At 38.7% G+C, this 14,472-nt stretch overlaps 1 protein-coding gene and 1 long non-coding RNA gene across 4 annotated transcripts in view; both read right to left on the bottom strand.

Moving 5' to 3' along the window:
- The window catches only part of LOC110045319 (uncharacterized), a 62,855-nt gene extending 57,768 nt beyond the window's left edge, over positions 1-5,087 (bottom strand). For all 3 annotated transcript variants that reach the window (XM_089295835.1, XM_089295834.1, XM_089295836.1), the window contains exons 1-2: positions 4,181-5,087; positions 3,271-3,347 (exon numbers count right to left, since the gene is read on the bottom strand). The gene's annotated coding sequence lies outside the window, so the exon portion shown is untranslated. The remainder of the gene's footprint in view (positions 1-3,270; positions 3,348-4,180) is intronic.
- Positions 5,088-6,213: 1,126 nt separating this feature from the next.
- On the bottom strand, positions 6,214-12,948 carry LOC149107776 (uncharacterized). Its single transcript, XR_016209108.1, has 4 exons — positions 12,892-12,948; positions 12,224-12,321; positions 6,952-7,018; positions 6,214-6,266 (listed from the first exon to the last, which is right to left on the bottom strand). It is a non-coding gene; the product is annotated as an uncharacterized LOC149107776 (long non-coding RNA).
- Between the last annotated feature and the right edge of the window lie 1,524 nt (positions 12,949-14,472).

Raw genomic sequence — 14,472 nt, 5'->3', positions numbered from 1 at the left:
GTGTGCAGCCCGCTTCCCAAAACCCTTACCCTATTTATGACCAAAATCTGCGACATTCCCTACCCTACTTATGACCCGACCATAAATTTGAAACCCTATTTATGACCTGACCCTTAAATCAAAACCTTTTTTCAGACCTGCGTAACAATTAGTTCCTTAGTTCAGACCAATGTTAAGTTACTTTAAACATAATTTGTGAAGGGGTGGTTGATTTTCTTTTCGATAATGATGAAAAAGTGGCTTCTTCTTAAAGACATACCCATATCAAGGCTAGAGTGCAAAATCCATACCCTATTTATGACCAAAATGGCTAAAATCGATAGCGTATTTATGACCAAAACGGCTGAAAAACCATACCCCTTGGGGCCGCACATACCTACATAGCCAATATAAGGGATTTCCCCCCCCCCCCCGCGCCCCCTCCGGGAGGCGATGGGAGCAAATTTAAGGCTGTTTTCCTCCTCCGCTAAATTCGCTGTTAAAAAAATATCTCATTTGCGATCTAAACTACCACTATCTTTCGGTAAACTTGCAGGTGTTTGCGATGGGTCGCGATGAAAAATATCTGTGAGTTTTGCGAGCTTAAATAGACTACATATTAGAAATTACAGTGTTTGTATGGGAATCCGATGGCAAATAACTTTTTCCAAAATTGAATTTTACAGAATTTGTGGGTCGTAACGTTAAAATACTAGCTAGAGAATTGTATTCACCACGTTTAAAGGATGTAGCTTAGCTAGAAGACGCTCAGTTTATTTTTCTAATTTTCCATACATTTGTCTGTAAATTTGGCTGGGTGGACGCGGTTCGCGGGAAAAAAAAAAAGACAGATGCACGGAAACTTATACAAATTAACTGAGCGTCTTCTAGCTAAGCTACATCCTTCAAACTTGTTAAATACAATCTTCCACCTAGTATTTTATACCTAGTCAGAATGAATGATAGGAAATCAGTGGGGAAACTTTTCAAGTAAAATTTCCTCTACGTGTTTATTCAAAGAACTATTTTTACTCGGGAGAAAGCCAGTTCAAATCCAGTTCTATTTTCGCGGCGGCCGTCTCTAATGCTGCTATTTCCCTTTTTTTCGCCTGAAACTCCTGTTTTTCATCTGGATGCCTACTCAACTCTCCGCAGAAAAACACTGACTCACATTTTGCCATTCGGCAGGTGCGTACTGTGTGCTTTCTTACATGACAATTACATAGCGTTGACCGGTATTTCCAAGCGCGAAAGCTACGTCTCTTATCTTGGCAGGGGTTTCTTCAAGTTCTTTTATAATAAAGTTTCCATAGAACGCGCGCTCTGATTGACTGAAAGAGCGTGCTTTATCAGAGAACAGAGCACGGGTTGATGACGGTAAGTTGGCTTTCAAATTTTTGCTTCGGAATTTTGACAAATTTGCCACAAATAAAACATCCCCTGTGACTCAGACAAACGCATCAATGGAAACGAGCTATTTTTCTGTTGTAAATATGGCTCACAGAGACCATTGTTAGCAACAGTAGTGTTAAAACTGCACGAAAATAACAAGTTTTGCTAGATTCCCGCCAACAAAACACGTAGCGAAATAAACAAATTCTCAACCTAAACAGTGCTTTGATAAAAGACATTATATTTGTTACGAAGGCAGAAATTATACTTAAGAAGTAAAACAACGGCAGAAAACAACAACTGAACTGTCTCTGTTTACGATGAGAAGCTTTACTTTTGTAAACATGCTCAATTGCTCAAACAACACTTACATGTAGTGTAGTAACGCTCGTTCTCCGGTCATCTCAGCGAAGTGAACCGACGAGTGCTCAGTGCAAAGCTTGCTCGGATATTCTTTTCTGTGCTCGGAGTAGTGGTGCTGGGAGCCGTTTAGTCTTTCTAACTTCTAAGCTAGTTCGGGCAATCTTGTTGCATGCGGCTACAAGCCGTAAATAACTGTGGCTCCTTTCAAATTCAAATCGGCATTTTGCATTTTCATCCGCAAGCTTTGAGCTCCGCGTTTCCACTGGAAAAGTGCACGTTTTCATGGGCCACGATACGGCCGGATTCCTCTGGACTATAAACCTTCACCTGCCTTTAGATCCGTATTTAAAAATTAACTTAAAAGCGAACTTTGAAGGCATCGTTCTTCTCTTGAAAGCCGCTCAAACTACTCGAAACTGTAAGCTTAGTTGAAGTCCAGTTTATTATCGACAGCTGTCGCTTCGTTAGCCAATCAAATTATTTGAACAATTCTAACAAGGATTATGATTGGCTTATTTTCGCGTGCTTTATCGGAGAACAGTTCACGGCTGACGCCACTTTTGCTCGTTTGGAAAATAAAGTTTGGTTTGAAAATTCAGCCAAATGCGTGGGGAAATTATCGGATTCTTTATCATAAAACAAATAAAGAAGCCTCGACTGTGCTCTGTTCTGTTGTAAAGCACTTAGGAAGCGGTAGAGCACTCAAGAATTAGGGGAAAACACTCGACTACGTCTCGTGTTTTCCCCTACACTTCTTTCGTGCTCTACCGGTTCCTGCATGCTTTACAACAGAACAGAGCACAGTCGAGGCTTCTTTATTTGTTAATTCTTTTAGCGCTTGCTTCCTCAAGCTTGAACTTTAATTCTTGCCTCTTTTCTTGGATGAACCTTTCACATGGGCTAAGTAACTGATATCCGACAGAAAATCCTCTACTAATTTCCTATCACTCATTCTTATTTTCAAAACTGCAAAAGACAAAATGCCCGTATGCGTTGCTGACTTTGTTTCTCTTCAAGTGTTTGCGGAGTGGCACCAAAACGTTCCCAAGTGGGCGGGTAAACTTTGAAGTTTCCCAAAACTTTGAATTTTGATTGACCGGAAGTTGCAAGCGACGGTAAGAACTAGAAAACCTTTCCCCCACCGGGCACTTCGTTTGTATGTCATGACAAAGCAAATACAATGTGCAAATACACATTCAAATGTACTGAATGGTCATGTAAAATGGGATTGACAAGCCTTGGATTCACGACTCCTACGATTTATGACATTTGACAAAAAAAAAAACTCGGAAAAAAATATATGTTACCCTCGACCCTCGACACGGAACCCTCAACCCTCGACAAAAAGATAGACTCCTGCGCAAACGATGCTCCCAAACAATTATTCGCGTGACTTGATTTTTGGCGTGACTCAATTTTTGGCGTGACTTACTAATAGTTCTTACAACAAGAAGAAAATCAGTCAAGCGATTCATGCAAACCTCTCCCAGCGTAAATTTAAAGTCTTAAAAATCAGCTTACAGTTTATAAACTTACCTTGTTCAGTTTCTCAGTCTTCTGATAAAAATGAAACCAAAAGTGATAGAACCTGAAACAGCACTGAGGGAGTTTCCCTGCAAGATAATAGGAGGTCCAATAGGAATCAAAACAAATTAATATTGAAATAAGTTTCAAAAGTTGTGCAAAACAATCGAATAATATCAGTTCTGTGCTAAACACAGACGGTAAAGTCCAATAGCTTTCAAAGCAAATTTGGGTGACCATACCTTATAATCAGTGAAATGGTTATCAAGCTAGACAAAGTTCTCTGTCTGTTTTTCGTTCTTTCTGGCTTAACCATGTATAAAACACAATAGCTGTTAACGTATTGTGTTTGATGTTTCTCATAGATTAACCAACAGAAACGTTTTGGTTATGTAATTAACACACTGTGTATGATCGCAAAACGAAAGATTAATCACAGTCCTGGACCTTCCAACATAAATCTTGGCATCCTTGTTCGCTCTTCCGAAGTTTCTTGGATTAGTTTAAAGCCACACTAGTTTACTATTAAATTCTGTGTCGCTGGTGAATAGAATGTATATTACAGGCCTTCCTGTTACAGACTGAATTACTCTGAAGAGAAATAAGACAACTAATGAAAGCTACTTTTGTCATCGTTTTGTTGTAAAATATGGAAGACTGTGAATTGACTTTTCCTCAGTTTTTACTTTATAATGTACTTTGAACGATTTGGTTGATTTCAAACTCTCGTTTCTCGATGGCAACAGACATCAGAACTGACAGAGCCACAAACTTTGTTGTTTACCGGGAAACAATGGAGCGTGCAGTTGATCATCACTTTATGATTGTTTGAATTTCGTGGCTATCATAATACAGCAATATATTATTTCAACTAGTTAAGAGAGAAACCAGACGATGTAAAGTTAACTAGAGCTGGACTTACCACGTCGGAACTTGCTTTGGAAAGTGAAACTGCGAAAACCCCTTGAGGGTTTCTAGAAATTTCGAGAAAACACTGATTATCATACGTCATGGATGGAAGATGTATTTCGAAGTGTCTGGAGTGTCAAAACGTCAGCTTGACAGGAAAATCCAAGCGGATTCGGGATAAACATATCTTACCCTGAGAAGCATGTGTTCAGTTCAACTAGGAAATGCGGGATACATTCTATATTGAGGGGCGGGATGGGGGATGAAAAGTGCAAGTCATGGCTACTTAATGACTGGAAGAACTAATTTATCTTTCTGGTGTGTCTGTAAACACAAATGAGTTAAAAAGAAGGAGTTTTTAAAAAAACTTGCCAATCGTGTTTCGGTCACACGAACGTCGCTACTTATAACTGGTTTTGATTAGTCTAAAAACATTTAAAATTTAGGGACGGGATGCGGGATGAAAAGCTGCAAATCTCGGTTACAAAGTGATTGGAGGAATTAATTTACCTTTTGTGAGTGCTCGGAAACACTAATGAGTTAAAGAGAAAGAATATTTTTAAGCAGCTTGCCAATCGTGTTTCGGTCACACCGACGTCGCTACTTACAATTGGTTTTGATTAGCCTTTAAATACATGACGTCAGTAGTAAGTGGTTAGCTTCGACGTTGCGGTCACAAACTCTCTGAGGTTCTGGCTTTGCATTGAAAAAGGAAATTGACTGTGAACAGTTTACATCATTATTTCAGTCTGCTATCAATATATTGTAACTAAGATAAAATTATTTTTTATACTCACTAACTTTGGTGAGTCACCAGAGTGAAACCAAAACCGATACGCGTCAATAACAGTACCTTTTCCCCTAAAAAGTAAGCAAAAAGGGAAAGGTAAACAAATTGTTACTACAAAAAAAAACAAAAAAAAAAACGGTGATTCCAAACAATCATTTGCGTGACTTAAATTTTCGCGTGACTCATTGTTAAAGCTTACAGCAGGAAGAAAATCAGTCACGCGATTCATGCAAATCTCTTCCAGTGTAAACTAGATCACGCTAAATGTACATTTACGCTATAAGTCACACACAGCTTATAGATTATAAAGTTACCGTGTTCAGTTTTCTGATGAAAGTGAAACCACAAGAGGTAGAGACTAAAAATACACTGAAGCAGTTTGTCTAAAAGACAGTAGGAGGTTCGATGGGAAGTCAACATAAATTAAATTAAAACAAAGGGTTTCAAATGTTGTGCATATAAATCAAATGCTAGATTTCGAAAGTAAGTTACATTTTTTTTATTCCCATTCTTTGTTAAATAATGCATGACGGTAAAGTCCAATAGCTTTCAAAGCATATTGGGCTTTTCACTATGGCTAGTTATCGATATAATAGTTTTCAAGCTAGACAAAGTTCTTTGTTGTCTGTTGTTGTTCGCTCTTTGGCTTAACTGTGCATAAAACACAATTGCTGTAAACTCAGTTCTGTCTTATACATTAGCCACAGAAGCGTTCTGGTTATGTAACTAATGCACTGTGTATGATCGCAAATCGAAAGTTCGTGCCCAGTCCTGAACCTTCCAATATAAATGTTAGCATCTTTGTTTGCTCTTTTGAAGCTTCTTGGGCTTGAAAACCAGACCAGTTTACTACTAAACTCCGTGTTGGCTGATTAATAAAATTTACATTCCACGCTAGTTCCTGTCATAGGCAGACTGACTTTGCTCTGAGGAGAAATAAGACAACTAGTGAAAGCTACTTTTGCCATCGTTCTGTTGTAAAATATGGAAGACTGTGGATTAAATTTTCGTCAGTTTTCACTATAGAATGTACTTTGTACGATTTGATTGATTTCAAACTCTCGTTTCTCGATGGCAACAGACATCAGAACTGACAGAGCCACAAACTTTGTTGTTTACTGCCAAACAATAGAGCGTGCAGTTCATCATCACTTTATGATTGTTTGAATTTCGTGGCTATCATAATACAGCTATATATTACTTTAACTAGTTAAGAGAGAAACCAGACGATGCAAAGTTAGTTAGAGCTGGACTTACCACGTCGGAACTTGCTTTGGAAAGTGAAACTACGAAAACCGCTTAAGGGTTCCTAGAAATTTCGAGAAAACACTGATTATCATAATACGTCATGGATGGAAGATGTATTTCGAAGTTTCTGGAGTGTCAAAACGTCAGCTTGACAGGACGCGAGATAAGCTGAAAATCTAGGCGGGATGTGGAAAGCGGAATTCGGGATGAACACATCTTGGCCTGAGCAGCATGTGTTCCGTTCAACTAGGAAACGCGGGATACATTTTATATTGAGGGGCGGGATGGGGAATGAAAAGTGCAAGTCATGGCTACTTAATGACTGGAGGAATTAATTTAGCTTGCTGGTGTGTCTGTAAACACAAATGAGTTTAAAAGAAGGAGGTTTTAAAACAGCTTGCCAAACGTTTTTCGGTCACACCAACGTCGCTACTTATAACTGCTTTTGATTAGTCTTTAAACACATGACGTCAGAGTTAAAAGTAGTTAGTGATTAGCGTCGACGTTGCGGTCACAAATTCTCTCAGGCTCTGACTTTGTGTTGAAAAAGGAAATTGACTGTGAACGGTTTACATCACTATTTTAGTCTACTACGAATATGTCATGTCAAAATTAAATTACGTAAATCTTTGTATTTTAGGAATGCACGTGCATATTTTGAACGAGCTTGTACAGCTCATAGACGTGACGTGTCTAAATAAAGTTTGCATTGTATTGTATTGTAAAGCTAAAATTATTATACATACTCACTAGCTTCGGTGAGTCACCTGAGTTAACCAAAACCAATATGCGTCGATAACAGGGTCTTTTCTCCTGAAAAGTAAGCAAAAAGGGAAAGTTAATTGAATTGTTTCTGCAGAAAACGGTGATTCCAAACAATCATTTGTGTGGCTTAATTTTCTGCGTGACTCGCTATCGGCGCTTACAGCAGGAAGAAAATCAGTCACGCGATTCGTGTCGTCTCTTTAAGTGTACACTCTAGATCTTGTGTACACGCACGCGACTAGTCACAAATAGCTTACAGTTCATAAACTTACCGTGTACAGTATGTCAGTCTTCTCATAAAAGTGGAACGCAAAGTGATAGAAACTGAAACAGCTCTGAGGGAGTTTCTGTTGAAAGATTTTACACAATCCTAGACCTTCCCCTATAAATCTTGCACTTTTTTTTTTGGCTCTTTTGAAGCCTCTAGGGCTTAGAAACTAGTCCAGTTTACTATTTAACTCTGTGTCAGCTGATTAATATAATTTGCATTCCACGCCGGTCCCTGTCATAAACAGACTGACTTGCTCTGAGACAAATGAGACATCAATGAAAGCTACTTTTGCCATCGTTCTGTTGTAAAATATGGAAGGCGGTGAATTGACTTTTCCTCAGTTTCTACTTTATAATGTACTCTGCACGATTTGGTCGATTTCAAACTCTCCCTTTTTTTATGGTAACAAACATCAGAACTGACAGAGCCAAAAACTTTGTTGATAACTAGCAAGCGGTGGCCTGAGCTTGCAATTAACCGTCACATAATGATGTTCTGAATGACCTGGCTATTATAATCAAGCTCTATATTATTATAACTCGTGAAGATAAAAACCAGACGATGCAAAGTTAGCTGGAGCTGCACTTACCACCACGGAACTTGCTTTGGAAAGTGAAACTACGAAAACCGCTACTGGGGTTCGCAACTTTTTTAGGAAATATTGATTATTATAATACGTCATGCATGGACGTTTATAGGTGCAATATTGAATGCGGGATACGGGATTAAACTCTTGGCGAGAGCAGCATGCGCTTATCTCAACAAAAAAATGCGGGATAGATTTGACATTGACGGGCGGCGTGCGGGATGAAAAACAACAAAACACGGTTACTCAGTGACTGGAGGAATTAATTTAGCTTTCGGTAATGTTTGTAAACACTGATGAGTTAAAGAGTAGGGGTTTTTAAAACAGCTTGCCAATTGCGTTTCGATCACACCAGCGTCACATATTAACTACAACTGACTCAAATTAGTCCATAACTACATGTTTGTGGCAGGCGTTACTGTTTCAAATTCTCCCGGGTTCTTTCTTTGCGTTCAAAGAGTTTATTTACTTAATGATTCCAGTCTACTATGAATAACAAAGTAATTAAAATATTGATTTACAATCACTTGTTTTGGTTAGTCGACCAGAATGGAACCAAATTGAATACGCGTCAATAACAGGACCTTTTCCTCTGAAAAGTAGAAGAGAAGGAGAGTTCAGCGAATTACTATTGCGCAAATGATGCTTGCAAACAATTATTCGCGTGATTTAACTTTTCGCGTGATTCAAAAGTAGCTCTTACAACAAGAATAAAATAAGTCGTAAGTATTCATGAAAACCTATCCCAGTGTAGATTTAAAGTATTTAGCATCAACTATACTTGTTATATGTGCAACCAACGCTATTAAACAAAAACAGCTGACAGTTTATAAACTTACCGTCACTCTGATGAAAATGAAACCAAAAGCGAGACAATAGGAGGTCCAATATTAAGTCAAAACCAATTGAAATTAATATGTGTTTCAAAAGACAATCAAATAGAAACATTGGGAAGTAAATTACATTTTTTCTTTTTCCAGTCGCTATTAAATACTGACGGCTTGATGTCCAATAACTTTCAAAGCATATCTGGGTGACCATAGCTTGTAATCAGTGAAATGGTTATCAAGCTAGACAAAGTTCCTCGTCTGTTTTTCGCTCTTTGCCTGAACCATGCATAAAACCCTATAGCTGTTAACGTATTGTGTTTTATGTTTCTCAAAGATTAACCAACAGAAACGTTTTGGTTCTGGAGACCCTGTTAGGGGTAAATTCCGACAAGCGACATGGCCTTGAAACGGCGACATGAGAGCTATGAATTGGCGACGAACGACAGACTACTACAGCGAAATAGGGAAAGCGACACCAATGGCAAGATAGACCGACAACGAATTTCGGAATTGAGAATGCAGTGATTGTTTTAAACCTCTGAGTCGAAGTGAAGACGCATTTCCAGAGTTTTAAATGTGTTTTCCTCTCTCACGCGCGATGTCGACGGGTCGTGCAACCCAGGCTTTCTTATATATGCTAAAACGTCCACGTCGAATAAATCGAGTCCGTCATTGCTGAGCATTTTTTCTTACTATCAGCTGAGTGAGCAGTGCCCTCAAACGCCTAAAAGCACGCTTAAGGAAAAAGGAAAGAGATCTTCGACCGTCTGCTTCATGCTTTTATTAGCGGGTCACCAGTAAAAGAATATGAAGCTGTATTATCAAAAATGGCATTATGGAAGGAAAAGAGAGACCGGGGAAAGTTGCCAAGGTCTTATCGTCTTCAGCAGAAGATAAGGGTTACGCTAAATTCAAAGGAAGATTATAGATAGCAGAGATTATCTGATTGAGGCCGTTGAGATTTTGAGTTAAAGAACTGTTGTTAAACATAAACATGGTAAAAAATAATCATAGGTTCGTTGTACTTTAGGTCTAAACAGTGACTGGCAATTCCAAGCGTCTTAATTTCAAAATTTCCCGGGGGGAGCATGCCCCCACATCCCCTCGGAAGTTAGCAACTTCAGCGCTCGAAAGCATCCCCAAGCCCTTAGAATGCATGCCCCCAGTATGTCTTCAGCATGCCCCCAGCCCCTTAGAAAATTTTGAAAAATTGAAGTAGCTAAGAAGTCTTTTCCTTCATTCTGAGTCGAAATGTGATGCTTTAAAAGTAACCATAAAGTAATCATTAAACCCACTGACCGGAAAAATGCTGCCTCTGCATAAGAATTCCTACTGCTGAAAAGTGTTCAAAGCAAGTGCAAAGCGTACAAGGAGTAAATTATATCCAAAGAGATACTTAATTATATATGTACTTGACAAAAACAGCAAGGAACCTTCAATGCGTGAGAAGTAATAGTTTCAGTGTGAGAGCGCAAGATTGAATTCGTTTGCATGAACCTCATGCTCAATGCGTGAGACTTGAGAGCACTGTGTCTGTTTCTTTTTTTTAAATAAACAAAGGTATCACGATTTGTTATACATGTAGTTTCGTTTTAATCGAACAAAGTCAAACTTCCCGACACAACTCCTCTGAGACGAAATTCCGACAGGCGACATAGGAATCTTGCGAAATGCCGACATGGCTGGTGGCGAATTTCAGACAGGGGACATAGTTACCCCCCCCCCCCCCCCCCTAACGGGGCCTCGTTATGCAATTAGCGCACTGCGTGTGATCGCAAAACGAAAGATTAATCACAGTCCTGGACCTTCCAACAGTTTCGCTCGCATCAAGAGACCAAGATGGCCGCCCATCGAACTCGACGATTGACATCTACGATCTCACGGAAAAATAGGGGACTGTGAACAGTCTAATGGCTCGTTGGTGACCATATTAACGGGGTTCCACTGTAAAATAGCAAGGTATATATGAAAATTGATATCATCGGAATTTCTTGTCTTTCTCGTGATCATGATGACTAAGCTCGCCTCTACGTGTCACCCATTACGAAAACAAGAAAAAAATGAGAGAAGAGTTGATAGCTTTAATTTATGTTGACAGTGTCATGGCTAACAATGTTGTTTTGGAAGACCTGAACCATACCACTAATCTTTGGAGACTTCTGTGCAGTGGCTGTCAATTGACGTTGTAGAAAGTTCGCTTGTCTTTTATACGAAATAGCATTTAGTTTATATCACTTCCAAAAAAAAAAAAATGCAAATCGTAAACCGTTTCAGTTCTTCATGTTTTTGCTAAATGTTGTTGCTGACCTCTTGATTCGACTTTGAGCTTCGATAATCGTGCTGCCAGCATATTGTACATCGATACACAGAATCCAATGTCACGAGCAGAAACAACAGAGAAAACTACTGTTTTAAGTTCTATGAAGAAAGGTTAGCCACTGACTCTTGATATTTTTCACCAGAAGTTTCGGCTAATGCTTAAGCCTTCATCAGTGATATGAAAGCGAAGTTCGTTGTCATACAGTATTTAAAATAACGTAACGCGAAGCTTGTGCGCGTGACCATGTAATTCATGCTCGCGCGATGCCTTTGTAGGCTTCTGGTAGTACCTTTTTCCATAAAAACTTATGACATCTCCTGAATACACTTTTTCCATTTTTAAACAACTGTCTACTGTCTACGTGATCTTTATATGAGCTGATTTATGACCTTTCCCATGTTCTCAAATAAAAAAAAAAAAAAAAATTCACCACTTGCACAATAATTTCCTCGCCACTAATTCGTGAATCCGGGTTTTGAATTAAAAAAGCGAAACAAAACAAAACAAAATAAAGCGAAAAACTAAAAGAAATCCAACTTGCTAAATGCAACTTATGATTGTGGTTTCTGCAGGCAACCTCGATACATTTGGCAGCTTAACCGACAAAACCCAAAACACTTAGGATTAAATACAGATAAGGGAACGCAATGAAAAAAGGTAATGCTTGGGGTTGTGTAATTCTTAATTATCATTTTAAAGACACGAGAGATTGCAAATTTTTATTTGTGTCCGTCACTAAGTGGCCTACATAATGTAGTTTTAACGACTTGATCGATGACATTGATGAATTTGAGATAAATCTTCCTTTTGTGATTTCATAAACATCCGTGCAGCTATTCTGTGGTCACGAGGGCAAACAATACCGCTAAACTTGCCACAGAAAAGTGCTAGTTTCAAAAGTGAAGACTACGAAACATTCGGGTGTTTCCCGAAATTCCAAGAAAATAGATTATCATATCTCGCATTCCTTTGTCAGTATTTGGGATGGGTCTAAAAAAGGATACAGGATAAAAATACCTTGTGGAAAGATTTAATTTGCACTCTTCGATAAGCGGGATGTGTGGCTATTTTGTAGTTAATGGTGGGATGCGGAGAAATATTTCAAAAACCAGAAAATCGCATTTTCTTTGTGAACTCTACAGTTTTACCAAAAAGATCTCTAAGGAGCGTGAATTAGCTCAATGAGCATGGAGTACTCCTCTAGAGGACAGAAAAATAAAAAAATAAACACAAATATTACTACTACCGTTCAGAGTTTATTTGCTATCCTCGGTGCCTCCCTGGGTCCTCCCTCCACCAGTAGGGTAACGTGAAGCGCGGGTGTAAATTGTTTCGTCTGATCCACTGTAGAGACCCAAATTATCAATTAAAGAGAATCGAACTTGTTCTTTCTGAGACTAAGTAAAGCTAAGTGCGAACGCTTCTATTTTCGATTTTGAATGGTTGGTGATGTTGCGCGCAAAACAAATTTGTATTAGTTTGCGCCCTTACAGTGAATCCAGTATGCATACAGCATTTCGTAACTAAAAGAGACCCGTTCTGTGTTCGAGTTAGGTTCTACTTTAGCTTTGGAGGTCAGCAACGTCTTTGTAAAGTGACTATCATAAAGGTGTGTTCTTGATCCATGACAGTCTTATCTCAACCCTGAATGTATTCCCTAATAACCGGTTGGCAGACATACCATTATGAAGCACTAGCTAAAGCAGGTTACTAATAGACCGCAAACAGATTAGTGCTGGCAAGAGGTTTTCAATCGGGATATCTACACCGTAACAACTAGACTATACAATATCAGGAGCCCATTTGAGGACATGTTCATGATATGCCGAATAAGCAATATGGATATGATATTAAACTGTTAACAGTGGAAGCCGAAATGATATAATGTTTGAAACAAGATAACAACTAACTTACCGTTTCGCCGTAGCCAGTGTACAATGAGTCGTCCGTTCTTCGAAAGAAGAACTGCACAGGGACGTTTATGTGTGATTGCTTATATAGCGTGTTATTCGCATAAATTATCGATCTATAAAGCCATTTCAGTTTCAAAGCATTTGATGTCACAAGCGGAAACAGAAAAATATGAAAAAGAAATTGTCGTGGGCACGTGAACTTTACATAACGCCATTATGACTTTTGCTCATGAATAGATTTTGTACCCATGAATGCGAAATGTCACCAATTTGCATTTTGGTTTCTGCAAACACCTCTCGAGACATTTATCAGCAAGTACGCCCCATAAAACGCAAGGCAGTTAATGCTGAGCGATTTGAGGACGTAATACTTTATAAAAACACTGAAGGGCGATCGATCTAGCAATCATGAACTTACAGTGTTTGGTTGTGCGATCTTAAGATCAACTTCAAACCAAAGGCGATCAACTAAAATAACACGAGGGACTTCCCATGGAAGACACAGGAGAAACAACGACTGGTGCAAACCATAGTTAATGGAAGGGAATGGTTATGAAAAACGACATAGTCCTATGTCGTATGTGTTTGTTCTCTTTTTTGGCTTTGACAGTACGCAAAACAAAGTTGTTGTCTACTACTGACTGAGGAACTAATCGAGAGAAACGTTTTTGTTACGTAAATCATGGATAGTGTATGAGCGCAAAACAAAAGATTGTGCCCAGTCGTGGACCTTCCAACATAAATCTTGGCATCTTAGTTTGCCCCTTTGATATTTGCCGGGCTTTATAGCTATTGTCCTCTATTAAGAACTATGTACAAACGGATTTAGGCACATTCACCAGAGAAGCAATTATTTCTAAGGCGTGTTATATCCGTTCTCATGTTCATTCTTTTCTCAAAAAAAAAAAAAAAAACACACCGAGATATCCATATGACAGCTTTCAAATTCATCACTCCATTTACTGTGGACTTCTTGATGAATGATACAATTTACTTTTCAGTTTCATGTCATGGAAAGACTAACGCGCTTTACGACAAATAAGCGCAACTTAAACAGAGCTGATATCGTTTGTCCTTTTGAAACTTCCATTTGCATTTAACATACGTAAGTTTGTGAATTTACTGTTTGCATCAGTTGCTATATAAAGTAGTTGACAAGTTTTGTTCGATGGCTTTCTTCCTCATTTGCCTTGTAACAAACAGGCAAATCACAGAATCAAACATTTTCAAGTTTGCGATTTATCGTTGTTTTTTGATTTAATAAATATTTGAACTATATCTTTGAACTATATCTTCTTCTCAAAATGACAGGGTAAACAATACAAGATTAGCTTCTTACCACATTAGAATTCCCTTTGAAAAGTGAAAACTACGAAATGTTCCGGTGTTTCCCGAAGTTTCAAGATAAAGAAGATCACACCACGCATGTGTTTGGCGGTATGCGAGATGGGTTTTAAATAATTACAGCGATGAATACGGGATGGAATTATCTCGGGGGAAACGTTATTTGCACTCATCGCCAAGCGAGAAGCGGGACTCTCTTAAAGTCAATGGCGGGAACAGCAAATCGCACTTCCTCTGT

The sequence above is a fragment of the Orbicella faveolata genome, unplaced genomic scaffold (genome assembly GCF_042242905.1).
Source record: "Orbicella faveolata isolate gen_17 unplaced genomic scaffold, um_ofav_v1 contig_26, whole genome shotgun sequence".
NCBI lineage: Eukaryota > Metazoa > Cnidaria > Anthozoa > Scleractinia > Merulinidae > Orbicella > Orbicella faveolata.
This window is presented reverse-complemented; position numbering and strand designations above follow the sequence as displayed.